Consider the following 25,895-nt stretch of genomic DNA (forward strand, 5'->3'; position numbering starts at 1 on the left):
GCGCTGTCCAGAACGGTCACAATGGAGCACTCTGGGATAGCTCCCGGAGGCCAATACCATCTAATTGCGTCCACAATACCCCAAATTCAACCCAGCAAGGCCGATTTCAGTGCTAATCCCCTTGTCAGGGGTGGAGTAAGGAAATTGATTTTAAGAGCCCTTTAAGCCGAAAAAAAGGGCTTCGTCGTGTGGACGGGTGCAGGATTAAATCGATTTAACACTGCTAAATTCAACCTCAACTCCTAGTGTAGACCAGGGCTTAGAGGGTGCTGATGGAAACACCTCCTCCCTTCCAGCCCCTCTCCCTGCCCCAGGGTGCTGACCTCCCCTCCCCTCCCCCAGAGCTCCCCCTCCCCTGCCCCAGAGCTCCCCCTCTCTTCCAGTCCCCCTCAGGATGCTGAACTCCCTCCCACTACAGCCCCTCCACTGTCCCAGCGCTCCCCCTCCCTTCCAGCCCCCCCATCCCACCCCACCCCAGAGTGCTGAACTCCCGCTCCCCTACATCTTCTCCCCAGCCTCCTCATCCCAGGGCTGACTTCCCCCTCCAGCCCTTCCCCAGAGCTCCCTCTCCCTTCCAACCCCCCACCCCAGGGCTGACCTTCCCCTCCAGCCCCTCCCCTGCCCCAGAGATCCCCCTCCCTTCCAGCCCCCCCCCCAGGGCTGACCTCCCCTTCCAGGCCCTCTCCTGCCCCAGAGTTCCCCCTCCCTTCCAGCTCCCCCACCCCAGGGCTGACCTCCCCCGCCCCTTCAGCCCCGGAGTTCCCCGCTCCCTTCCAGCGCCCCCCGGGCCAGGACTTGAGCTCCCCCTTCCTTCGAGCCGGTGCCTGTACCTGTCTCTGTGGACCGCGAAGCTCCGCCCCTTCTGTAGGCGGGGCAGACTGCGCTTCCCGCTCCCCGCCTCGCTAGGAAACCTTTGGTCACGTGCTGAGGGAGCGCCTTTGTCTCCCTCTGTCACGTGGAGGGAGAGCGAGCGGGCGGGCGCGCCGGGTCGCGTGGAACGGTGCTCGGCGGCGCGCGCGCTCCGTGGGTCACGTGGAGGGGAGAGGCCGCGCGGCGTTGCGCTGCACCGGGGGAGGGGGGTTGTCACGTGACAGTGGTGGGCGCCGCCGCTGCTGCTGCTTTGTGAGCACATTGGGCAGGTAACGAGCGGGCCCAGGGGGGAGTGACCCCCCCCACTCGGGGCCGGCCGTGGGGCGGGGAGGCCGGAGCCCCCAGGGAGACGGCACTGAGGGGGTGGGGGCGGGGATGCCCGGAGAGAGTCTCTCCCTCAGCGCTGGGGGCGGGGAGCAGAGCCCCCCCTCAGCCCCGCTTCCCCCCCCCCCCGAGAGCGGAGCCCCCACTCCTCCGGAGAGAGCGCGGCCCCCACCATTTATCTTACCCCCCCGAGAGCGAAGCCCCCACTCCTCCGGAGAGAGCGGGACCCCCAGCATCTATCTTACCCCCCCCCCCCGAGAGCGGAGCCCCCACTCCTCTGGGGAGAGCGGGACCCCCAGCATCTACCTTACCCCCCCCCGAGAGCGGAGCCCCCACTCCTCTGGGGAGAGCGGGACCCCCAGCATCTACCTTACCCCCCCCGAGAGCGGAGCCCCCACTCCTCTGGGAAGAGCGGGACCCCCACCATCTACCTTACCCCCCCCCGAGAGCGGAGCCCCCACTCCTCTGGGGAGAGCGGGACCCCCAGCATCTACCTTACCCCCCCCCCGAGAGCGGAGCCCCCACTCCTCTGGGGAGAGCGGGACCCCCACCATCTACCTTACCCCCCCCCGAGAGCGGAGCCCCCACTCCTCTGGGGAGAGCGGGACCCCCAGCATCTACCTTACCCCCCCCCCCGAGAGCGGAGCCCCCACTCCTCTGGGGAGAGCGGGACCCCCACCATCTACCTTACCCTCCCCGAGAGCGGAGCCCCCACTCCTCCGGAGAGAGCGGGACCCCCACCATCTACCTTACCCTCCCCGAGAGCGGAGCCCCCATTCCTCTGGGGAGAGCGGGGCCCCCACCATCTACCTTACTCCCCCCGAGAGCGGAGCCCCCATTCCTCTGGGGAGAGCGGGGCCCCCACCATCTACCTTACTCCCCCTGAGAGCGGAGCCCCCATTCCTCTGGGGAGAGCGGGGCCCCCACCATCTACCTTACTCCCCCCGAGAGCGGAGCCCCCATTCCTCTGGGGAGAGCGGGGCCCCCACCATCTACCTTACCCCCACCCGAGAGCGGAGCCCCCACTCCTCTGGGGAGAGCGTGGCCCCCACCATCTACCTTACCCCCCCCGAGAGCGGAGCCCCCACTCCTCCAGGGAGAGCGGGGCCCCCACCATCTATCTTACCCCCCCCCGAGAGCGCGGCCCCCACCATCTACTTCCCCCCCCCGAGAGCAGGGCCCCCACTCCTCTGGGGAGAGCGGGGCCCCCACCATCTACCTTATCTGCCCCCCGAGAGCGGGGCCCCCACCATCTACCTTACACCCCCCGAGAGAGCGGAGCCCCCACTCCTCTGGGGAGAGCGGGGCCCCCACCATCTACTCCCCCCCGAGAGAGCGGAGCCCCCACTCCTCTGGGGAGAGCGGGGCCCCCACCATCTACTCCCCCCCCGAGAGAGTGGGGCCCCCACTCCTCTGGGGAGAGCGGGGTCCCCACCATCTATCTTACCCCCCCCCCCGAGAGCGGAGCCCCCACTCCGGGGAGAGCAGGGTCCCCCCCACCATCTATCTTACCCCCCCTCCTCCGGGGAGAGCGGGGGGGCCCCCCTCCTCCGGGGAGAGCGGGGGGGCCCCCCTCCTCCGGGGAGAGCGGGGGGGGCCCCTATCTTCTTCTCCCTCACCACCCATCTCCCCTGCCCAGGGAGAGAGAAAGCAAAGTCCTCCTCCCCTTCCCAGAGAGAGACCAGCACCCCTTCTCGCCGCCTGTCTCCTCTGCCTCCCCCCCCCCCCACCCCGAGAGAGGCCAGAGCCCCTCGCCACCTGTCTCCTCTCCCCCACAGAGAGAGCAGAGCCCCCTTCACCATTTTACCCCCTCCCAGGAGGGTAGGGCCCCTTCTGGTTTGAGGGAGCTTGGGGTGGGGAGAGAGAAGGTCACCAGAACCTCATTGCTTTCTATCTTAATGAGAAGGAAAGGGGCAAGGGTCTGGGGGTGGGGAGAACAGAGTGGGTCAAGAGGGTCCCTCCCCCAACTCGGGGAGGCCTTTTGTTTCCAGGCCTCAGATTCCCTTGTTTCTTCCTTGTACCTGGCGGGGAACTGTAGTTTCCCCTTTCTTTCTGATGCTCAAGGAGCGGTGCGGGAGAAGAGTTGGGGATGTGTCTGCCCCTCAGGCTCCCCTATCTCTTTCCACAAACTAGGGTTGGAGGAATCAAGCCCTTCTGGTCTGAGACCCCCCATCCCCCCCTTCCTCATCATCTCTTGCACCTCCCAATTCCCTGTCTCTTTTCTCAGGGTAGTGAGGGCCCTAGTCTCCTTTCTCCCAGGTTCTCCTCCCACTGTAGGGTTGGGGGACGCTGTTGTCTCCTCTCACTCGCAGGGCAAGCGGGGCAGTCTTGCTGGTCTTCTTCTCTACCATGTCCTAGTCTTACCTCCTGCTTGGAGTCTTTGTCAGCCCTTTCCCCACACACCCCTTTCCGGTGGTTCCCCTAAGAACATCAGAATGGCCATCCTGGGTCAGACCAATGGTCCATCTAGCCCACTGTCCTGTCTTCTCACAATGGCTGGTGCCAGATGCTTCAGAGGGAGTGAACAGAACAGGGTAATTATTGAGTGATCTATCCGCTGTTGTCCAGGCCTGGTGTCTGGTAGTCAGAGACTTAGGGACACCCAGAGCATGGGGTTGCCTCCCTGACCATCTTGGCTAAAACTGAGGGCTGAGTGTGTCAGTCCTATTCCTCCCCACCCTGTGCCTCTTACTAGGTCTAAATCCTCTAATCCCCATCTTCCCTATGCCTCCCAGTGGAGGAGGGGGCTCTGGCTTACTTCCCTTGGGATCCCAACCCCTGTGGTTTTCACTTGGGGGAAGGGATTCTGTCCTATACTCCCAGAGCCTCTCTTCCCAGTGAGAGGCATAGGAAGGGGGTCAGAGAGTGTAGGCTAGTGCTCTTACATGAAGTGGGGGAGAGAAAAAGCAGAACTGTAGGGCTCTTTTTCCCCTGAAAATTGATTTTATTCTTTCCACATTCATTTTCAGTGAGGGAGGGGCATCTGGTCTCTTCTTCGAACATACTCCCTGTCTGTCTTCACTAGTTTGGAAGGAGGGCTTTGGTCTCCTTTCCCTCTCACCAGATTTCTGGCTCTCCTGTACTATGGCTGTCAAGGAGAGGGGTCTCTGCCCCCCTTCTCCTGTCCGCCTTGAACTCTTGTCTCTTTTTTACTGTGACAAGGACCCCTGTTTTCCTCTGCTGCCCCACTGTTCCCTGCTGCTTCTGTGTGTGTGTGTATCGGTGTGTTCTTTTCTGGGCGGTGTCCAGTCCCCTCACAGGATGCCAGGGTTGTTCGAGTTTTGCTCATGGTGGGGTCAGGGTCTCTGGTACCTTCAAAGTGAGGGTAGGGTTTGTGGAGGGGGTGTGTCTTTGGTCCCTTTTCTAATTCTAGTTCAGGCTGAAGGGGAGCTGTTGTTGCAGGGAAGAGGAGGGTGAATTATTATTGCGCTGGGTATTGTGTGTGGTTTCCATTCTGTTTTTCTTCCACTGCTTCCTGGGTGCTCCCTTCTTATTTTGTAAGGGAGGTAGTGAGACAAATGTGGCTGTGATCATTGAAAGGCCGGCCATAATACCTTCTTCCTTGCAGCAACAGTAGGGAGTGCAAGGACAAGAAGGTGAATGATCATCATTTAGAGGTTTTTAAGGTCAGGCTTGACAAAGCCCTGGCTGGGATGATTTAGTTGGTGATTGGTCCTGCTTTGAGCAAGGGGTTGGACTAGATGACCTCCTGAGGTCCCTTCCAACTCTGATATTCTATGATCTCTATATCAACACTCCCCACCCAGTCTTCCCTTGTCCCTGATGCTGCTTGACTGCTGGGAAACTAGTGTCCAGGGCTGTGCTGTGCTCCTGGGTTTAGTTACTTATGTGTAGATAACAAATCTTCACTTTCATTGCTATTGTTGATGAAGAAAATTACTGCAGGAAAGTGTAAACCCCTCTGCTGGGAACTGGGTATAGAAAGGGAACTGCTGTCATTTCAGATCTGAGTGCATTCACGTCTGAATTCAGCTCAGAACTAAAAATTTGATACTGAAATGTCTTCAAATGCTGTTTAATATCTGTTATGAATAGACTAGAATGAACCAGGTTTAAAATGTCTCTGCTCTAGGTATGTTAACATCTTGAGTGTGGACACACTCAGCCATCTTGCTTATATTCAGAGGAACAGAAAAATCCTGTGAAACAAAAACCAAGGGTTCTGTGTTGTAGTGTGCATACCCTGGCTGTCCCTGCAGACCACTGTAGGTGACCCAAGGGCTAGCCCTCCCCTCCCCTTGTCACCAGAGAGCAATCTGGCCCTTAGTCATCTTAATTTGAGTAAATGATGAATGCTTATAATAAAGCAGAAGATCAAGGCAATAGCCTCTGGGGTGGTGTTGGCTGGTGAAATGGAGGGGCCCTCCTGGTGTGAGAGCAGCTGCTTTTTTCAAGGAGAGAAATTGGAACTGGATGTGAGTGAAGGAAAGGGAGGGGGAGGATGTGCAGGACGGGAGGAGCAGCACTTTCCATTGAAATGGAGCCCTTCACAACAAATGGCATCAAATCAGCCTTTGGAAAGGTCTTGCTTTTTTAATATCTACCAGCTCCTTTTAGCAATTCCCTTGGTCATATCATATTCCCCAGTGGAATCTGGGTTTGGATTCTTACCTGACTGGCCCTGTATTTGTGAGAGCCCCAGTTAAGTATGGTGGTTTGATTTAACTTTTGTTTAAAGTGTTTGTTTTTAAGCTTATGCTATAAAACTTGAGCAACTGAGACTAAATCAGTTTGCAGTGTTGGAGGTGTTTTTTTGGTGCTCCTGAGGTGTTATGTGCAGGTGCTGTAGTAATTAGTGTAAATACATGCTGATAATGTATAAATTGGGGAAGATGAGCAAAGTTTGTGTTTATAATGCCTCTGAAACACAACTTTTACAGAAGTGGTTGTGAAAGCTCTGTTCCACTTCATACTAGTTACTGCCTTTTTAGCTTATCAGTACAGAAAATGACCTTTAAAAATGTTATGATTACAATAAAGACAAAATCCAGGAAATTCAGAAATGATGGCCAGCTCTTTGTTTACCTCATGATGCTTTGGCTAGCCTCCTCTGTCTTCCACTTCCTCTCCCCACCCCCTAAATCCTCACATTACTTTGGGTTAAGGATTAATTTTTGGTATTATTACTTTACACAATTCTTGCTTATTTTTAGAGCTAACAAAATGTTTAATATTACCACGTAACCTAAGCCAGTGCAAAACTCTTACACACAAAACCAAGGAGTTTGGTACTTTAACTTTTAGAAATGTCTGAATCATTCTTTTGAAACTTGCTATTTAAAAGCAGGATGTTTAGGCAGGAGAGAGGTCAAGTTTTAGGGTAGGTCTACACTTAAAATGCTGCAGCAGCCTCACTGTAGTGCTTTGCTGAGGGGAGAGCTTCTCCTGTTGGCGTATTTAGTCCAGCTCTGCAAGAGGCAGTAGCTATGTTGACGGGGGAAACCCTCCCGTTGGCTTAATGCTGTCTACACTGGGGATTAGGTTGGTATAACTACATTGCTCAGTAGTTATATGCGATGTAAGTTTGTAGTATAGACTTTGCCTAAAACTAGTGGATTTTTACAGCAGATATACAAACTGCTATTTTTAGGGAGACTTTTATCTGTCTAAAAGAAAAGGAGTACTTGTGGCACCTTAGAGACTAACCAATTTATTTGAGCATGAGCTTTCGTGAGCTACAGCTCACTTCATCAGATGCATACCGTGGAAACTGCAGCAGACTTTATATATACACAGAGAATATGAAACAATACCTCCTCCCACCCCACTGTCCTGCTGGTAACTGGACAGTCTCTACGTAAAAGAATAAATGGACACAAATCAGATGTCAAGAATTATAACATTCATAAACCGGTCGGAGAACACTTCAATCTCTCTGGTCACGCAATCACAGACATGAAGGTTGCTATCTTAAAACAAAAAAACTTCAAATCCAGACTCCAGCGAGAAACTGCTGAATTGGAATTCATTTGCAAATTGGATACTATTAATTTAGGCTTAAATAGAGACTGGGAGTGGCTAAGTCATTATGCAAGGTAGCCTATTTCCTCTTGTTTTTTCCTACCCCCCCCCCCCAGATGTTCTGGTTTAACTTGGATTTAAACTTGGAGAATGGTCAGTTTGGATGAGCTATTACCAGCAGGAGAGTGAGTTTGTGTGTGTATGGGGGTGGGTTTTTGGAGGGGGGTGAGGGAGTGAGAGAACCTGGATTTGTGCTGGAAATGGCCTAACCTGAAGATTACTTTAGATAAGCTATTACCAGCAGGACAGTGGGGTGGGAGGAGGTATTGTTTCATATTCTCTGTGTATATATAAAGTCTGCTGCAGTTTCCACGGTATGCATCTGATGAAGTGAGCTGTAGCTCACGAAAGCTCATGCTCAAATAAATTGGTTAGTCTCTAAGGTGCCACAAGTACTCCTTTTCTTTTTGCGAATACAGACTAACACGGCTGTTACTCTGAAACCTTTTATCTGTCTATTTCTCATCCCCTCTTAACTACATTAGTTTTTCAGAACTGTCTTGTAGTAATTGGTGCTCAAGACAGGTGTGTTGAGTGTATGTACAAAGACTAGAATGTTACTAGTCTTACACTTGGGGCAGGACTTTCAGAATGGAATAAACCTGCAAACATACCTTACATTATCATGAAACCAATTCTTTATAGTCAGTCTTGTGGCTAAAGCACAAGACTGGAATTCAGAAGATTTTGCTTCTGTTCCCAGCTTTGCCACAGACTTGCTATGTGACTTGGGTAGTCACTTCACCCCTCTGTGCCTCAGTTTACCCACCTGCAAAAATGGGATCATGAGGACAACACAGGATGGCTGTGAAGTTTTAAGTCTGAGGGTGTGTTGAAATCACTGGATGGAAGGTGACATGAAAATGTACACTTTTATTTCATAGTTTTTCTTAACACGTTTTTCAGTTCTGTGTGGGTTGTTTTTTTTTTTTAAAGGCGTTTGTTCCTTCAGAACCCATCATATTCTACTTGCTCTTCAGTAAAGCCCAGATTTAGGGCTTGTGATACTTATTTCTGTTTAACTAACCTAAACACATTATAATCTATTCATTGTGGGAAGGATGAGAGGCTGTGAGATGAAGTCTTTTATTAAGGCACAAACCTGTAATAATAGCAAAAGAAATGCAGAAAAACCCTGTCCATATTATTCCATGTGAAAGTCCTCTCCACCCACATTTAATGTCAACAACTAGCTAGAACTTCCAGTCCTCCTTGAAGGCTCTTCCACTCCACTCTACTCCAGGAATATGTTCTCCCAAGCTCTTTATTTTCTGTTACTCCTCAATACTGTGAAGAATACACACTGTGACTAAAGATAAGACCCAAGTTATGGTTATGCTGAGTGAAGTAATCTTGTCTGTTCTTAAAGAGTCTGCCTCATGCATGAAAAAACCCTGAAATCATTAATTCCCAAAAAGGTCTAAATAAGAATTGTGGAATTGCTATGAGTGATAAACCTCATGGTTCAATAACTTTTTTTCATCACTTCCTATCTCTCCTGCTGTGAGTGTGCACGCATTTTTGTTGTTCTTAATACTCTCTCTTTATGCTAGGTTTCAGAGTAGCAGCCCTGTTAGTCTGTATTCGCAAAAAGAAAAGGAGTACTTGTGGCACCTTAGAGACTAACCAATTTATTTGAGCATAAGCTTTATACTGTAAACTCCTTAGGGCAGGGTATTTGAGCTGCTTGCATGTGGTTCCTGTGGGTGGAGTTGTTCCCATCTTGTGTGCTCTTTGTCCCACCGCTGCTGTTAAGACTGCAAGAAGCACTTGTTGCAGAGTGTTTTGAAGGTAGATTTGACAGCTGGTTCCTTTCTCTTCCAGTTTCTTAAATCAGTCTTCTAGCAGATCAGCTGAAGAGATCACTAGCCTGGTGAAGCGGTAACAGCTTACATTAAAATCCAGTAGAGTGTTTCCCATATTGAGGGAGCTTTGATCTTTCCTAGAACTTTATTTTAAAAAAGTTCATCCTAAGTGAGCATTTCAGGGTTTTTGCTTTATTCTACTGAAATCTCACTTTACTTCAAATCTGCACAGGGGGGATACATGGCAACATTTATTAGTGCTCTTAAGAGTCAGACTGTGGTTATTTTAAGAAAAGCAAAATATTTTTGTTTTGTTCATCTCCATTTTTGAGCCATCCAGGTTATAAACATTTTACCCAGTTTAATGGGAAAAATCCTTTTCTTACTCCATTAGGCAACCGTATGGCTTAGTTGTAAAATTCAGATTTTACAGCTGAGTGTATTCCCAAATATGCTCCATGGCACTGTGTAGAAGGGAATCTAAGGGTACAATTTTACTGTGAGGAAAAATTGGTTTCATCTAAAACATTTTAGTTGCATTTCTCAAGACTAAGATGTTGTTTCTAGAGGTAGTTATTTGAGGGAGGAGCTCTAGAGACCAGATTAAGATCCTCCTTTCTGTTATATTTATTTTAGATTCTTTATACTAGATCTAAATTTTATGGAATTTTGTTTGGGCCACAGTTATTATAGTCATACGTAGTGGAACAAGTGATTAACTGTTTGGTTGCAAATTTTAAAAACTCTAAAACTGAAATATGGTAAGAACATATCTGAGTGATTTGATATTTTATCCCATCCACTTTTTTCTGTATATGGAGGAAATGGCTGTTGGCTATTTTCTCTGAAGTTTTATGAACCACATTTTGCTTGATCTTTAATCTTGTACTGTGCATAGCTGTCTGCTTGACCAGTTTAAGCAAAATGTGAAACTTTAACTTATATTGTGGCCAATTTCTGCTATGTTGCAATGGTGTAAATCCAGAGTACATTCATTGAAGTCATTGTAATTGTGATGGCAGAATGTGGTTTACAGTCCAAGGGCTTCTCTACACTATGGGCATCACAGTTGGAGTGCTGTCGTGTAGACGCTTCCTATGTTGACAGAAGAATTTTTTTCCCACTGATGTAGGTAATCCGCCTCCCTGAATAGTGGTAGCTGGGTTGACGGAAGAATTTTTCCACTGGCCTGCTGTGTCTACACTGGGGGTTAGGTCAGCTTCACTGTGGCACTCAGGGGTATGAATTTTTCACAGCCCTGAGCAGGGTGGACTGATTGAAATCAAGACAATTTAAAGTGATTTAAATCAAGTGGAAAGCCTTGATTTAAACCAGCTTTTCCATATGTATTTCAGTTATTTTCTAAAGAAAGGTGCATTCTTATTGGTAGATATAACCATTAAAACATGTTGATTCACAACTAAATGGAGCCTTTGCATGAGATTTGGTACATCTTTTTTGCTGCTTAGGGTACACTATAACCATATTTATTTGAGCAATTGTTTAGCTTCATATTTTCAGATTCTTATTGAATGAACGTTTTTAGTATGTTAGAAAATGGTGAATGATATATTGCCTACTTATGTAATTAACTCTTTGCTCATGATTTGTATCAAGTTGCATTAGGGTGGTAACTGGAATGTAATTAAACATAACAGCATATAAAACTTATTTTTATGAAACAAAACAATTTTAAATGTTTTGGATACATAGATTTCTCTTATCAAAACATGTTTCACATTTACAGCTAAATGATGTATTAAAGGAACATAGGGATTAATTGTAGTCAGTGAATTAAACTGATTATTTCAGGTCAGCCTGGAAACACTTTCAAATTTGCCTAAATGAAGGTGGCTGGAGCGCAAGTTCCTACTCACCTAAGTCTCTAGAAAATGAGATGACAGTCTCCTAAATTACTTAGGCTGTCCTTCAAACTTTTAAAACTAGTAGATCTCATCTCCCACACTCCGTTTTTATTCATAGACTGGAAGAGAGAGACAAGTTTTCCTGCTTTTCAACTCCCAGTTGATATCTCAACTTTGACTGTATTGGTCCAAAAGAAGATAATATTCTTTTTGTGCCTGCAGGAGAGGCTATTGCTGTTGAAAGCTGGTTTAGCACTTCAACAGACTCTGGTTCCGGGTGCTTAGCTAGTAACTTCTACCAGTTCAGTGATGGGACTTTTTTTTAAAACATCAGCAAACATGTACTGCTTGAATGGTCACCTCCCTCCAGTGTTGACATTCTGGTTGGCATGATTGATGAGTGATGATTAGATGCCCATGTCGCAGCCGCAGGAGCTGCTGCTTCTTCAGCAGGTTGGCAGATTACCTTGGTGCATTGGGTTGAGCCTATTGGTAAGAAAATGAGGTGAAGCAAGTACTTGATCCATCTGCTTTTTTAATGCCTGCAATTTAACTTTGTTGTTGGGTATCTCTTTCTTCAGTGTGTCTTGAAGTTCTTTCAGAATTTCAACGGCCCCAGCAAAACCACAGCAATCTTTCTGCAGTTGGTCCAAAGCTATGGAAATAAGTTTCAGTATATCTTCTACATTTTTCTTTAGTCCGGTATTGACTACTTTGGCAGTGATAGTTCCATCTATTTTGTCATGATTTTCTCCACAAATTGTCATCATAGAATCATAGAATATCAGGGTTGGAAGGGACCTTAGGAGGTCATCTAGTCTAACCCCCTGCTCAAAGCAGGACCAATCCCCAATTAAATCATCCCAGCCAGGGCTTTGTCAAGCCTGACCTTAAAAATTTCTAAGGAAGGAGATTCCACCACCTCCCTCCACCTCAGAATAGGCCAATTTTTAATAAATTGTTCAAAACGCTCAACCACTGAATTCCACTGTACATCTTGGGAAGAATTAGTTTGTATCTTCCTGCTCTCTTCAGTGAAGCTGAAAAGAAATGGTGGTTATAGAAGTGTTAGCAATTTCAGCAAGTTTGCTTTATTACTGGAGTTAAGTCGTTAGCTGAAAGAAACACCAAATGGCCATTGCACCCATGTGTTATAAGTTTCAGGTTCCCTTCATTACCTTCTTCTAGATTTCTTCTCATCTTTGCTGCATTTGCAGTTATCTCTGTGACAAAGCTATGCACTTGACACTTGAATGTTTGTTCACAGAGCTTTTCCCGCTACTTCTTTTAGTATTCTGCTATATGTGCATTTCCTGATGTATCAGTTATTTTTGTAAAACAGACAGTCCCATCTTCTGTCACGCAAGCATTAGTTACTAGATCATTGTCTACATTGCTTCAGTGATCAGAGACTCAGATGAACTAATTTCCCATCAATGCTTTTTGCATACTGTTCAATTTCCTTCTTGAACACTGTATCCAGGAATATCTGCTCTGCCAGGTGGTGCGTAGCCAGGTCATAATGATTCAACCATGTCAATTAAATGTTTGTTCTGAAAAAGACGAAAGGGAGAATTTGTTACATAAACGATGAAGAAGGTCTTTGTTTTGATATAGGTAATTTATTGTCTGATGGATGTTTAGTTGCAGCACTGCTGGTGGTACCAGCAGATAACTCTGAAGTTGTAGACATTGCAGATGATGGACATTCTTAACTGCTTATATCTAAGCCGGACTCTGCAACAAAATGATAAACGAAAGTCCCTCTCACTCACTGACCGTTAGTGCACTGCCTTATATATATTTGTAAATGAATGATTCCCCCACTACAATTGTTAGTACCAAGTTATAAGATCATCTGAATCTATTATCTTTAGCAACATACCAAACAGCTTTGGGGAAAACACTTTTTAAATGTTAAAATTCATAAATACCTAATAAAACATTACTTTTAAACAGGAAATCTTCACGTAGAATGTTTGAACAATACAATTAAAATAATCTTAAGTCCGGCAGTAATAGTAAAAATGTAACTGATAAATACTCCCACAATTAACATATCAATTATATTTAGAACACAAATATTTTGAAATTCATAAGTAATCCACCCAAAACTCAAATGTCTGAGAATAGTCTGTCAACATTTATTAGCACAGTAAGATATGGCAGTCAGTCTATTAAAATGGTGTAAAAATAAGTTTACTAACCAGCTGATCCAGATTGTTCAGACATGCCCGCATCATTTTCAAAGTCATTGCCTTTTGAGGAGCATTGCCTTTGTCACATTGTTTACATTTGGCATGTGTTCCTTGTTTACCCAGAGGTACAAGAATGTATTGAAAATATTCTTAAATGTGGTGTGTTTTTTTTTTTTTTTCACAGCCATGGGAGTTTTCTCTCCTCTTCTCTTCTCCCTCCTCCTCTCCTCCAGACTCTCACCCGGAAAAACAAAAGAAGAATAATCTAAGATTTCTGCTTGTGTAACCCACATACCTTTTGCATTGCAGTATTTTATTTGTATAGAGACTGAGGGAGATGGTTGAGAAATTGGTCATTACACAAAGTAAAACTATTTCCGCATGCTTATTCTCCCCCCCATCCCCCACTGTTACAACTTCTTGTTAACTGTTGGAAATGGGCCATCCTGATTATCACTACAAAAGGTTTTCTTCTCCTACTGATAACTCACCTTAATTGATCACTCTCCTTATAGTGTGTATGGCAACACCCGTTTTTCGTGTTCTCTGTGTGTGTGTGTGTATATATATCTTCCTACTGTATTTTCCACTGCATGCATCCGATGAAGTAGGTTTTAGCCCACAAAAGCTTACGCTCAGATAAATTTGGTAGTCTTTAAGGTGCCACAAGTACTCCTCGTTCCTTTTGCTGATACAGACTAACATGGCTACCACTGTGAAACCTGATGGATTTCTGTTTGTTTGTATCACTGTCTGTGCACATGTGCAAGGAGACAGAGCAAGACCATTTACTTAAGGTGCCCAGAAGCAAGGGCCTGGTAGTGGGCAGATCAGTGTTTTTCCAGGAGCTGGAGAATAAACTTCCATGGTGGGTGGAGTCACAGATGCTCATGAGAACTCAGGTTTCAGAGTAACAGCCGTGTTAGTCTGTATTCGCAAAAAGAAAAGGAGTACTTGTGGCACCTTAGCGACTAACCAATTTAGTTGAGCATAAGCTTTCGTGAGCTACAGCTCACTTCATCGGATGCAACCACTCAGATCTCAGGTAGGGAGAAGCTATAAAATAGGAGTATGAAACTACCCAGATGGACTCAGTGGATGATCCTGATGAGATACATGATGGTGTCTCCTGGAGTCAGAGGCCAGGTCCCAACATGTGTGATGACTGTCAGTCTGTTGGTCCACAGGATCAGGCTTTAATACAGTACATGACATACTGTGCCATGTTTACAAAGCTTAACCTCAAAAACTAGATGTTCCCCCCCCCCCCCCAGATTCTTTCTCTATATAGAAAAGGAACCTTTTGATAGAGGTTCATGGATTCAACTTTTTTTTATTTAACTGTTCGTTTGAAGATATTATAAGTTTAGACTTTAACATATATTTTGTATTTCAAATTTCATTTTAAATGGGTTTAGTTTTTAAAGGAAACCTTATTATAATTTAAATAATGAAATAAATGGGTTTAATTTTTTAAATAAAACCTTATTTAAATAATGAAATAAAAATCAAATTTCAATAAACAGATTTGATCTTTAAAAAATCTGTTTTTTAAATCCACCCTGGCCTTGAGTGACATAGCTATGTTGATCTAAATTTTAAGTGGAGAGCAGGGTTCAGTAGCTTACGTCTGAAGGGGGATAGATTTATCTCAGAAACAGATCTTCCTTTTGGCTTTAGATTGCACATTCTTCTGTCACTGAGTTGGGGGTGCAGTTTGAGACTTGCATGTGTCAGTGATCTCCATTGCAGATGTTAAGTTTGGATGCTTAATTACTATGGGGATGACTGTGATATAAATAAATAGAATTGCATTGGCCAGCCTTATACTTCAGTCTCATTTGGCCCAGTTGGTGCAGATGAGTATCTTATCCAGTGGATAACTAAATATGGGAGGCGGGGGAGGGCTAGTTGGTTGAGTCTCAATCCAGATAAGATTGAGGTAATACTATGAGGGTGGGGGAAGCAATTTAGTGGGTGGAAAGGTTGGTTTGGATGCTTTGAAGGGAAGACTTTTCCTGTTGCTTGTGACACAGGTTCCCCATCTGGGACTTCTGTTACATTCCCAGCTGCTTCTAGATGTCCAGACAGCAGCAGTGAACAAAAATGTTTGTTTTTTATCTTCCTTTGGCTAGAAGGTGAACCACTTCTGCAATGATCAGTGCTTGTATCAGCTCATGGTTAGATTGCTACAATGCACTTTATGTGGGCTACACCTGAAGACCAGAATGTGGGGGCTCACCTGCTTCATGGAGCTTCTCACAGGGAGTGCTTTAGATCTGTGCTCGGTCATCTGTACTGTCTGCCATTTTGTGACCGGAGCATTTCAAGGTGTTGGTTTTATTCTATAAAGCCCTAAATGGCTTGGGGCTTTGCTCATTAAGTGAGAGACAAACTGTGTGGTACCACCAGCTGAGGTGCTGGAGCTTAGCAGTTACCTACAAGGAGGTCGATGGGGCATTTCTGGTGAGTGCCCATCTGTTCAAGAACTTTTCCCCCTTTAGTTGATGGAGCCTAAATCCGTTGACCTTCAGGGTGCACACAGGGCCCTTGTGTCCCCTCAGGCTGTTGAAAAGGGGACAGGTTAAGGAGACACTAAGTGGATTTAAGTGTGATATTGATGGTCGGAGTTACTAATTACTTCTGCTGAGTTGAAAAGGTGAGTGGAATTGATCTTCTATTCCTTTTTAAATGCATGTACATCTAAGACAAAAGGATACATTCACGTTATAACAAAATCAAAATTTTTGTGGCTGTAGAATGGAGACCCGGTTGGTTCTCTCTGCACTGGCAAAACATAGAGACCCATAATTCAGTGGGAGTAGCTCTAGAAAGGGCTCAGTCATTTTGCCACTGTCATCTGCACAGTGATAGAAGTGCCTGAACCGTGTCTGTGCAACTTATAACCACTACAGTTGCATGCATGGTGAATAATGGCCATCATTGTCAGTGTATGTGCCACAGTCAAGGCTGGGCAGAGTATTTGGTACCTAGTATACTCATGTATTTTACAAAATTGTATAATACTTCAAAAAACTTTTAAAATAAAACTTTGTTTTGAATCATTTGCTGCTCACATATTGCAGAATTGGGCTAGTGCGTGCAATTCTGAAATTGAAAACAAACCCATTTTCTCTGTTAACTGAAGTGCAAAAAGATAAGCAGACTGCAATGTGGTGAAACTTGTATTAGATGGTTAAGATTTCACTTCCTTGTGTTTCTAAATACCCAAAATTATTAGAACTGAAGTAATGCTAAGAGTCTTACCTTTTTATTTTGAAGGACTGAAAGGATATGTCAGTTTGTCCTTGGAAACTTACCTAAAATGTTTCTGTACTGTGACTTGTTTCCCTCACTGGTGCTCAGTGTTCTATAGGATTGTTCATGAGTGCCAGGTCACTCAATGAGAGAGGACTGCAGAATATCCAGTTTTGATTTTATTACTTCTCTCAATAAACAAACTCCTCCTTCCCACCTTCAAGAGAGCAGAATCAAAGATGACAACCATTTTTAAACAATCACATGCAGTTGGCTACAGGAGAAAATGGGGTTACATTTTGGATCTAGAAGCCTCAAATGTGTCCCCCATTTTTTTAGTTCATTTTAGCTTGTAAACAAAAATTGAGCAAAAAAAAGGTGTGTTTAGTGACTAGGCTTACTTTGGAGTCCAGCACAAGTGAATTTCAGACACTGAGTCAGCCTATGGTAACTAGAAGCTTCTCGCTGCCTAGAAAAGGGTAGCAAATGTTTATGGGATTGGAACCTAATTTAGGAGAGACCAGATGGAAGAGAAATTAAGCATCCAGGGAAGCTGCCAGCAGCAGGACTCTGATGTGGGGGAATGAGATGAGCAAGGACTGGCCTGTGTGTTCCCAGTCCCCTGCACCCAGAGACCTTGCTGGGAAATCTGACCATCACAGCTGCTTTCCCCTCTACATTGCACATGGGAGAGAGTGATGCAACTGAGGATAAAACCTTTTACATGCTTTTTGCCAGTCTGTTCTCTCTGATAGAGCATGTAGCTGTAAATAGGGTGTGCAGGATGAAAGGAGGACAAACTGGATTGGCCATGGCATGTGGACAGAAAAGGGGAGGGGTTGGTTTGTCAGCTTTCAGGAAAAAGAACAAGTTCTGTATTATTCTTGACACATGAAAGGTGTGTTTATTTTTGTATATTTGCGTTTCTGTTGTGTGTATGTAGATTCATGTACTTCGGGGCAGGGAACAAATAATTTTTAATATGACACCGTAGATGTGCCTAGCACCAACAAATAAACCAAGTCCCTGCTTAGAGGAATTTACAGTCTAGGTTAGATGGGACATGACATGACACAGGAAGAGATTAGGTCAGGCAGGGGGCATGATGGCTGTCTTCCGCTCTCTAGGGTGTTTTTTGTTCTTTACTATGCCTAGTTCAATAATAATTGTGACCTTTTGGTTCTACTATAATCATAAATAGTGTAAAGTTATGAGATCTTCTGCATTACATGCATTGTGCCGGTGACCTGTTTTTTATATAAACATTTTTATTAAGTTTGTGTGGGAGCCTGGATCAGCATTGGTAAATTGCTGTTGTATTATGTAAACTTTAATATAAACAGCAAATTTTGGACATAAGTTTTTCAGATATAAAATGAACCACAAAAGATTTGAGGGGTGGGGGTGGGAATAATCTCATGGTGGCTTATAAGATTCCAAAAGAGTGAAAGAATAGCTAGCTGTTTAAACATGCTATTAATTCTGTAACTTAACAAAATAAGGCCATTGCCTCCTCAATTTCCTGAGAAATCTGAGCTGCAGACTTCATGGTTTCTCTGCCAGACCAAGTGACTTCACATAAACATGGCTCATAAACTGACTTAGCTGAAACTTTAAAAAACAAAACACACACAACCTTCACCTTTGGTTGTGATGAAGCCTGAGTATGTTCTGCTGAAGACAGAAATGTGTGAGTGAAAACAGGACTTCAGAGTGGATTGGTTCATCCACAGTTATGCTCATGGTAGCTGTTTCATTTACAGGGGCAGAGACAACAGGAAAGTCTGTAGCTCAGATTTCTCAGCATCTTGGGGCCCAAATGGGTGAAGGTTCCTCACCAGGCTTAACTCATTGAAGCCAGTATGAGTTCAGGGCATGCAGCACTACACAAAATAGGGCCCAGGCCTTAATTATCTCCAATTTTGTTGAAATCCTGGCTAGTTATACTTTAAAATGGCCACATCTATGTCCCCCTTTTTCTGAATTGTACATGGTTTTTAAAAAAAAGAAAAGGAAAAAAAGCTTTAGCAAAAACTTCATGTTTAGATTTGACTCCAGACTTTGGTCTCAGGTTTCATAAAAACAATTTACAGTCCAATAATATTTCCATACCCTTGTTTAAAAACAGGAAAACATTTGGTTTTGCACAAACATTTCCCTGTCTCTTTTGAAACCCAAACATTGAAGCACTGAGAGCTTGAAAGTGAATCTAAGTATAAATGTTGATTTTCATTGTCCAAACTGAAAAATGCAAAAATAGAGCCTTTGTCAAATTGGGTTTTTAAAATACTTCAACTCTTAATAATACTAGAATGGCTTTAGGAACAAAGGCTGGGATTTTCAAAGTAGCCTGTTAGGCTACCAAATCCCATTGAATTTCATGGCACTTGGGCACCTAACTCCTTCAACTGCTTTGTAAATCCCATCAGAAGAAATGTTTGTATACAACATATATGATTTGTAAGTTGACACCACTGTCCTCTGCCAATTGCAGTTCATCCCTCCTGTCGTCACTACATTTATGATGGAGTAAATGAGTTCCAGAAAAACATTTTTAAAGGACTTTTTTGCTTCAAGTTACAGCCTTCTCTAGCTTCTCATTAAATTCTGAGACTTTATATTCACACACCAGGTTTAATTTCTTTTTTCCTCCTTGTCACCTCAGGTTACTGATTTCCAGCCAGTCTCTTTATTTTATTTCATTCCATTCTGTTTTTATATGCCAGTAGTCTCTGTGATAGAATTAATATTTGTTCAAGGTTTTTTTGTCATCTGTTCTGACCATAATATATTTATATATGCACTGTCCTTAAGGTGGGAGTTCTTAGCCTCACTGTTTGTTTAAAATGGTGTCCATAATCTTTGAAAAGTCAGAGTAATTTTAAAGGAGATGGGTGTATCTTGTGTCCTGGAAACAAAATGATATATTGATTAGCATTGTTTTTTTCTCTCTTACCTCTGCAAAAATAATCTCCTTTTTGAAGAAAGCAAGAAATATTACTCTTGTAGTATATATATATTTTAACTCTTCAAATGGACTTCAGTGGATGAGTACGAGTAAAAGAAATTTTACACTTTTTGCTTTACTCAAATTCACTTTTTTGGGGCTAAAAGTTCAATATTACAATGATCAGGAGAGCTGATGTTTTACATGCCATCTCTCTTTTCTCTTTGACCCTGAAAATGAAAGTGCAATGCTATATTTGTAACCTCATGTTCACTTTCATGACCACTGCCTGATGTCATGAAACTCAGGATTATGACTTCATTGCAAGATCAGTCAGGATAACAAAACTGAGCACTTACCTAGTGCTTCTTGCCTGTGGGTCTCAAAACACTATGCAAAGGCAGGTGAGCATTATTCTCATATATTGCAGAAGGGAAAACTGAGTCACCTAGCGAGGCTATTGCCAGGATACTATGGTGACTGGTGTTCTATAAATAGAACACAAACTAGATATGTAACTTGCCTGAGGTCATGCAGTGAAAGAGTGGCAGATTGGGCAGTTAACATCTGCCTCCTGCTTTGGGGTGGGTGGTGAAGGAGAAATTACCCAGATTTAAATACCTGAGGTGGTATGAAAGGCATACACAGAATGATTTGTTGAGAAACATTTTATTTGTGTGTTCTGTTTTTTTAGTTTCACCTTATTTGTCCTAGTAAAACAGTTTTTCCTTAAGGTAGTCTTTAAAATCCCTGTTCTTTGGAGGAAGTGCTGGCTGTGCTTGTAATACACAAATGCTGTTAAGTTTTCAGTACATCTTAAAAATTACTAATGTCCAACTATGTGCTTTACTCACCATAAAGCTGTTCTCTTAATTCATTTACGACACCATGACTTTACAGAAAGTACAATAACTTACAGCCCACGGTCATTGTGCCAGTATCTTACAGAAGACTGTCCAGGAAGTAATGTTGGAAATAAGTGTATCGGTATCAACAGCACACATTTCAGATTAATGTTTTGTCAAGTTCCTGGTTTAAAATTTGGTGCTTCTGCGCGATAGTCTGTATCCAAAGTTCTTCAACTTGTAATGTTTTGTCTAGTTTATCATTCTTCCCTCCCTCCCTCCCTTACATATGCATATATAGCATTTTTTTTTTATTAGGAGAGTTGCGTACAATTTACTATTAGAACAGTCCAAAAGACTGGGCATGCATTTAAGATATTTGTCCAGTGGTGTTTCTTATAAGTGCAAAATTGATATTTGTAATGTTTTAATGTTTGTCTTACAAATTTCCTTCAGTTGCATGGTTCAGTTTTGAGGTTAAGGGTGCTGATGAAATCTACCTGAGCATAGCTCACCTGCATGCCAAGGGGTGAAATGGTGTAATAAACTATAATGTAAAGACTGCAAGTGGGTTGCTATAGCTTTTTTTGACAGAAGTCAGCGTCCTCTGATCTTGCAGCAGATGTGCTGCTGGTTAGGTTCTCCTGTTGGTAAAATATGCAGGTGGGTGCTAGCATCTCTTTTTAGTACATACTGGATGATATATTTGGAAACAATAGTTGTCCCAATTTATGATATTATGTCTAAATGGATCTTGTTAAAGATACATACACACAATTTGTTAAATTATTCCCAGATACACAACTTCAGAGTTCTAGTAGAGAGTATATTGTGTTTAAAAAGAAAAGAGAGGCCAGGAAATTCTGTTCCTGCACCGGTCTTACGTTTGCCCGACCCAGTCACCCCACTTATAAATTAAAGATCCCCATCCCTGAAATCAGTTATCAGAATTTTCTTCAGTCACAGTGTAACCTGTAGCTTCTTCTCTATTGTAAATTAAGCCCATGGAAATATTTATCTTGCATTTGGAGGGTGTGCCGGATTACATCCTGACGATATAGGGTTCCCTGCCATGTATCTGGAAGAAGGGGTTCCTGATCCATACAGGAAGGATGAAGGGACACAGTGATATCTTCAGCCTATATCAGGAGGGTGTGCAAAATACAGCAAGGGAGTCTCATACCAGTAAATTGGTATTTTTCTGACTTGTACATAAAGGGTGGGTAGCAAGCAGTTGGTTGGCCAGCTTGTAGAGTGTGCTGGTGGGGAGAGGGTCATGTGGGTCTGTAGCCTGTGTTGGAGACTACCACTGTAAATGGAGAGTGGGCAGTGATACAAGGGCAGAGTTACGGTTAGTTTTTGAATCTTAATTGTGATTTCTCTGACTTTGAAATTTCTGTTTAAAACAAAGTATTAATGTATTTTAGATTAATAAATAATATATCAGATTTAATTTAAAAATTCTGTCTGAGAAATGCTTTAAAGAGAGGCAAGGGGCGTCTTACTCCATAATCTTAATGAAATTGAATTTTGGAGTTGGGGTGGGGGGTTGCAGTTTTGGTCAGGGAATTTCTTTCGGTTGTGTGTGTAACTGATAATAAATTGAGAACCTTTTAATGGTGCTTGTAACTTGATTATTTTTGTCATGTCCCATGGGTGCCACATGAAAATAAAAAAGCTCTTCTGTTAGGCCTGTATTCCAGTAGAGGTCACAAAACAGAGCTGGAACTGTATAACTTGTGGGGGTTTTTTTTAATTGTTTAACAACAATTTCACTACAGGTTTGATTTCCAAGGTTTCCATAAACCCTACTCAGTGTTTGAGATCTCATGCAAGTTACAAGTTTTGCAACTGATGCTAGTTACCATCACAGCTCAACCACATTTGAAGCTACTTGGAAGTTGCTTGTTCCATACAAATCTAGCAGCATATGTAAATGCAGTATTTTTTTTTCCTCTGGTGCTGAGGGTGATTACAAACTCAGTTGATAGTGCTTGTACAGCTGCAGTTTCTGAGAAGCCTCATAAGTAGCTCTCTGAGGATTACATTTCATGAGCACTCATGAAAATTACAAGCTCCATCAGCACAGGGAACGTGGCTTGTAACTTTCACCAGGTGGATGACAAAAGTTTAAAACATGGAGCATGGAACCTTAGATCAGGAGCCACTTTAATTCAGCATAATAAAGGAAGGAAAGGGTTCACAAAATGCAATAGTCTAGGAGTAAGATTTCCAGAAAACAAGTTTTGAGGAACTTTAGTGAATAAGTTGTTGTAAGAGGGAGTATTAAAGCCTATCAATGTGAAGGAAATGTCAGGAATCTTTAAATATGCTAATTAAGGTGTAACAGCATACATTTCCTCTGAGAAAGAAGATTGCAAGAACCATGAAGCAGCCAGGGTGGAATTTTATCAGAGACTGGCTCAAAGAGCTGAGGGGAAGAGGTTAAAACCTTGTACTGGAAATGGAGAACAGGGGTGGCAGCCAAATGCTTGAGTCAGTTAAGATTCATGGAGGAAAGATAAAGGCAGGAAAAAAGAGCAGAACCAGTCAATGCTAGCCAAAAGGAGGAATAAGAAGGGCTTTAACAAACATCAGAAGGAAAAGAAATATTAAAGTAGGTCCATTAATAAATCAGAAAGGGAATAAAGTTTGATTGAGATACTTAACTCCTTTTAACATTTTTCTTTAAGAAGTAAGATGAACAACTTGAATTAGGAAGTAAGGCAGACACCATAAAAGAAATGTTGTATTATTTTTTAAAAAAAAGATGAGGAAATTTGAACATATATCTATCAACTGATCTAGATTATACCTGCTTTTAGTTTGTGTGCCACATTGGGCAGGCACCTCACTCTGATAGACCTATTTTTGTGCAGTATGTTATAGATAGAATCATAGAAGTGTATGACTGGAAGGGACCTTGAGAAGTCATCAAGATCAGCCCTCTGTGCTGTGACAGGACCAAGTAAACCTAGATCATTCCTGACAGGTGTTGATCCAACCTGTTCTTTAAAACCTCTGATGGGGATTCCAGATCCTCCCTGGGCTCTCTTTCTTTATTGATGGGGTTGTAGAAATTAATCATTTATATCTTAGGATGACAGAATATCAAGCTTCGGTCTAATGAAATATGGTGGGGATCAGTGTCTATCTTTATTAATGTTCTAGAATCATATAGACAACATGTAAATGAACTTTGCAGGTGGTACTAAATTTTGAGGAGTTGCAAATGATAGCGAAGACCGAAAAATAGAAAGCTTCAGATGAGAAATGTGGAAAGAAAAGAGATTCAGCTTAGAAAAAATGCAACTGTTCCCCCCGGGGGAAAGCAATCCAGATTCAAGTGGATTCAATGAAATGAGGGAAGTCTGGTAAACAATAATGCCAATGGAAATCCATTAAGATATAAATTTGCAATACAAGTGTTGGCAACCAAATAGTCCAATGCAGTTTTTTGATAGTGTATGCAGAGGAATCAAATATTCCCACCCTGTACAGCTCTGGTGCAACTACACTTGGAATATTGTATTCATTTTTGGGCATGTTCCTTATCAGAAAGACATTGTTTCCTATTTCTCTGAACTTCTTCCAATTTATCAATCAAGTGGTTGGAGGAATTGACTTGAGGAAAGATTAAAAAAGCTAGATATAAAGAGATGATAAGGAGTACTTGTGGCACCTTAGAGACTAATCAAATTGGTTAGTCTCTAAGGTGCCACAAGTACTCCTTTTCTTTTTGCGAATACAGACTAGCACGGCTGTTACTCTAAAAAGAGATGATAGAGGGCATGGGGGATATCTATGATAAGCCTACACATATTTGAAGGTTGTGCGCATCAGAGAGAGAGGAATTATTTAGAAGGGTTCAAGGATGTACAACCAGTACAAATGAATTGAAATTAAGGGGGAGAAAATTTAGGCTGGATATTGGGGGTGGAATTTACTGACTTTAAGATTACTCCGTAGAACAGTGTTCTATTGAAATTAGAGGAAACCTCACTGTTTAACTGTTTTTAAACTAGTCAAAACACTAGCAGTAGTTAAAGTACAACAAGGAACAATGCAGCATTGGCAGCACCTCCTAAGTGCATGTCTGCACTGTGCTTGGCACTTTGGACTGCATGGCTGTGAAAAGCAATGCACGCTAAAGTGCTGGCTGTAACTCCCCCATGCTGTTGCTCTAGGGACAGGCTAAAAGGCTCCTAGTCCACATGAATGTAGTCCTCTTTAAACAAGAATACATTACTGCCAAGTAGGAACCTTTTAGTTTGCACCTGCAGTGCCCACATGGGGGAATTACAGCACAGCACTTTGGTGCACGCTCCTATTCACACTCCTGTTATCCGAAATGCTGTATGTTGTAGACATGCCTTAAGACTTAGTCCTTCTCCCTTTTATTTCCATGATTATTTGCACCTGAGCTCCTGACCAAAAAAAAGTTCTAAGCAAAAACTGGGCAATCTAATAACTTTTCAGTTGGAAAAGTAAACTTTACCAAACATACCCTATCTGAGTTTTCATCAAGATCATGTGCACAACATAAGCTCAAGGTTGGTAAAGCAAGTAACTTTTAATATGGGCATAGAAACTATTAGTTACCTTTTCTCCATCTAGTGAAATTAGCTTTTCGAAGCCTGGTGTGTCACAAATAATTCATCTGATACACTTTTGAATTTTAAAAAATTGTGCTGTGCCCTGGAATAAAAGGTTTCATGATAGTTGTGGGAAGACTAGAGAGTATTCCAGAGCTGGGCAAGGAATGCAGTCTCCTTTTGCTTAGCTCAGAGATTCCAGCGTTTTTGTTGCTGCTGCTGCAGTGCCTCTCTTTTCCGTTGGAGTCCTATAACAGCCCCCTCGACTCCTGGGCATTGGGGGTAGAAAGTGACTCACTGAGGGGAATGGGGGAGCTCGTGTCTGGGGCGGTGGCAGAAGCCAGCTAGTTTCATCCCTGGAGGAGCTCCTGGCAGCGCGATCCTGAGTAGGCTGGAGCTCTGTGCCTTCCTTCCCTTCTGGCCTGGAGCCCCTTAGTCTGGCAAGCTCTGGAGGGTTTAAAATATGCAGGGCTGCAGCCACCAGGCTATCCTTTCTGGGGAAGGGCAGCAGTGGGGAGAACACCAGGCTGCTCTCTGAGTAGGGTTTTGCTTCCCTTCTCTCTCCGGACTGATGGGGACTTTCTGCACACTCTCCCCACTGCTGGCCTGGCCTGGACACCTGGCTGGCCACAGCCTATGCCCTACCTTTGCACCCCACAGTTTGGGAACCTTTGGCTTAGATTGTAAGATCTTTGAGTCAGGGACTCTCCTGATTTTGTGCCTTGTGCAGTGAAAAGGGCATTGTTAGTGAGTGACAAGTAGCAATCTGTTGTTGTGGAACTGCTGAAGAAGCCCATTGTGCTAGACAGTGTAGGAACACACACAGTCCATGGTATTTGTCCACTTTTGGGGTCACCATCAAAATTCTGAAGATAGAATAAAAAATCTGATTTAATTAACATACCTACTTGATGTGAAGATTCTCTAGATATAGCCTAGCTAGGTTTTCAACAGTGTTTGCTGTGATGATGATCCTGATGGCTGGTAATTTAGCCATTGGGATTTGTGTTGGAAGCTGTAATGTGATCTGGTGAGAAGGTTGTAGATCTGTATTAAGGTGACTCTCTGTGGTTCAAACCTTAAACAGCTGCACCTTCATGTATAGAACTGCCTTTCACTTTTCAGTGTTTTCCATGTCTAATGTGA

General features: G+C 43.7%; 1 protein-coding gene across 5 annotated transcripts in view; it reads left to right on the forward strand.

Moving 5' to 3' along the window:
• Positions 1-1,038: 1,038 nt before the first annotated feature.
• The window catches only part of UBAP2 (ubiquitin associated protein 2), a 133,120-nt gene continuing 108,263 nt past the window's right edge, over positions 1,039-25,895 (forward strand). For all 5 annotated transcript variants that reach the window (XR_013346103.1, XM_077816609.1, XM_077816611.1 and 2 more), the window contains exon 1: positions 1,039-1,139. The gene's annotated coding sequence lies outside the window, so the exon portion shown is untranslated. The remainder of the gene's footprint in view (positions 1,140-25,895) is intronic.

This window comes from Eretmochelys imbricata, chromosome 5, assembly GCF_965152235.1.
Source record: "Eretmochelys imbricata isolate rEreImb1 chromosome 5, rEreImb1.hap1, whole genome shotgun sequence".
In the NCBI taxonomy this organism is placed as follows: domain Eukaryota; kingdom Metazoa; phylum Chordata; order Testudines; family Cheloniidae; genus Eretmochelys; species Eretmochelys imbricata.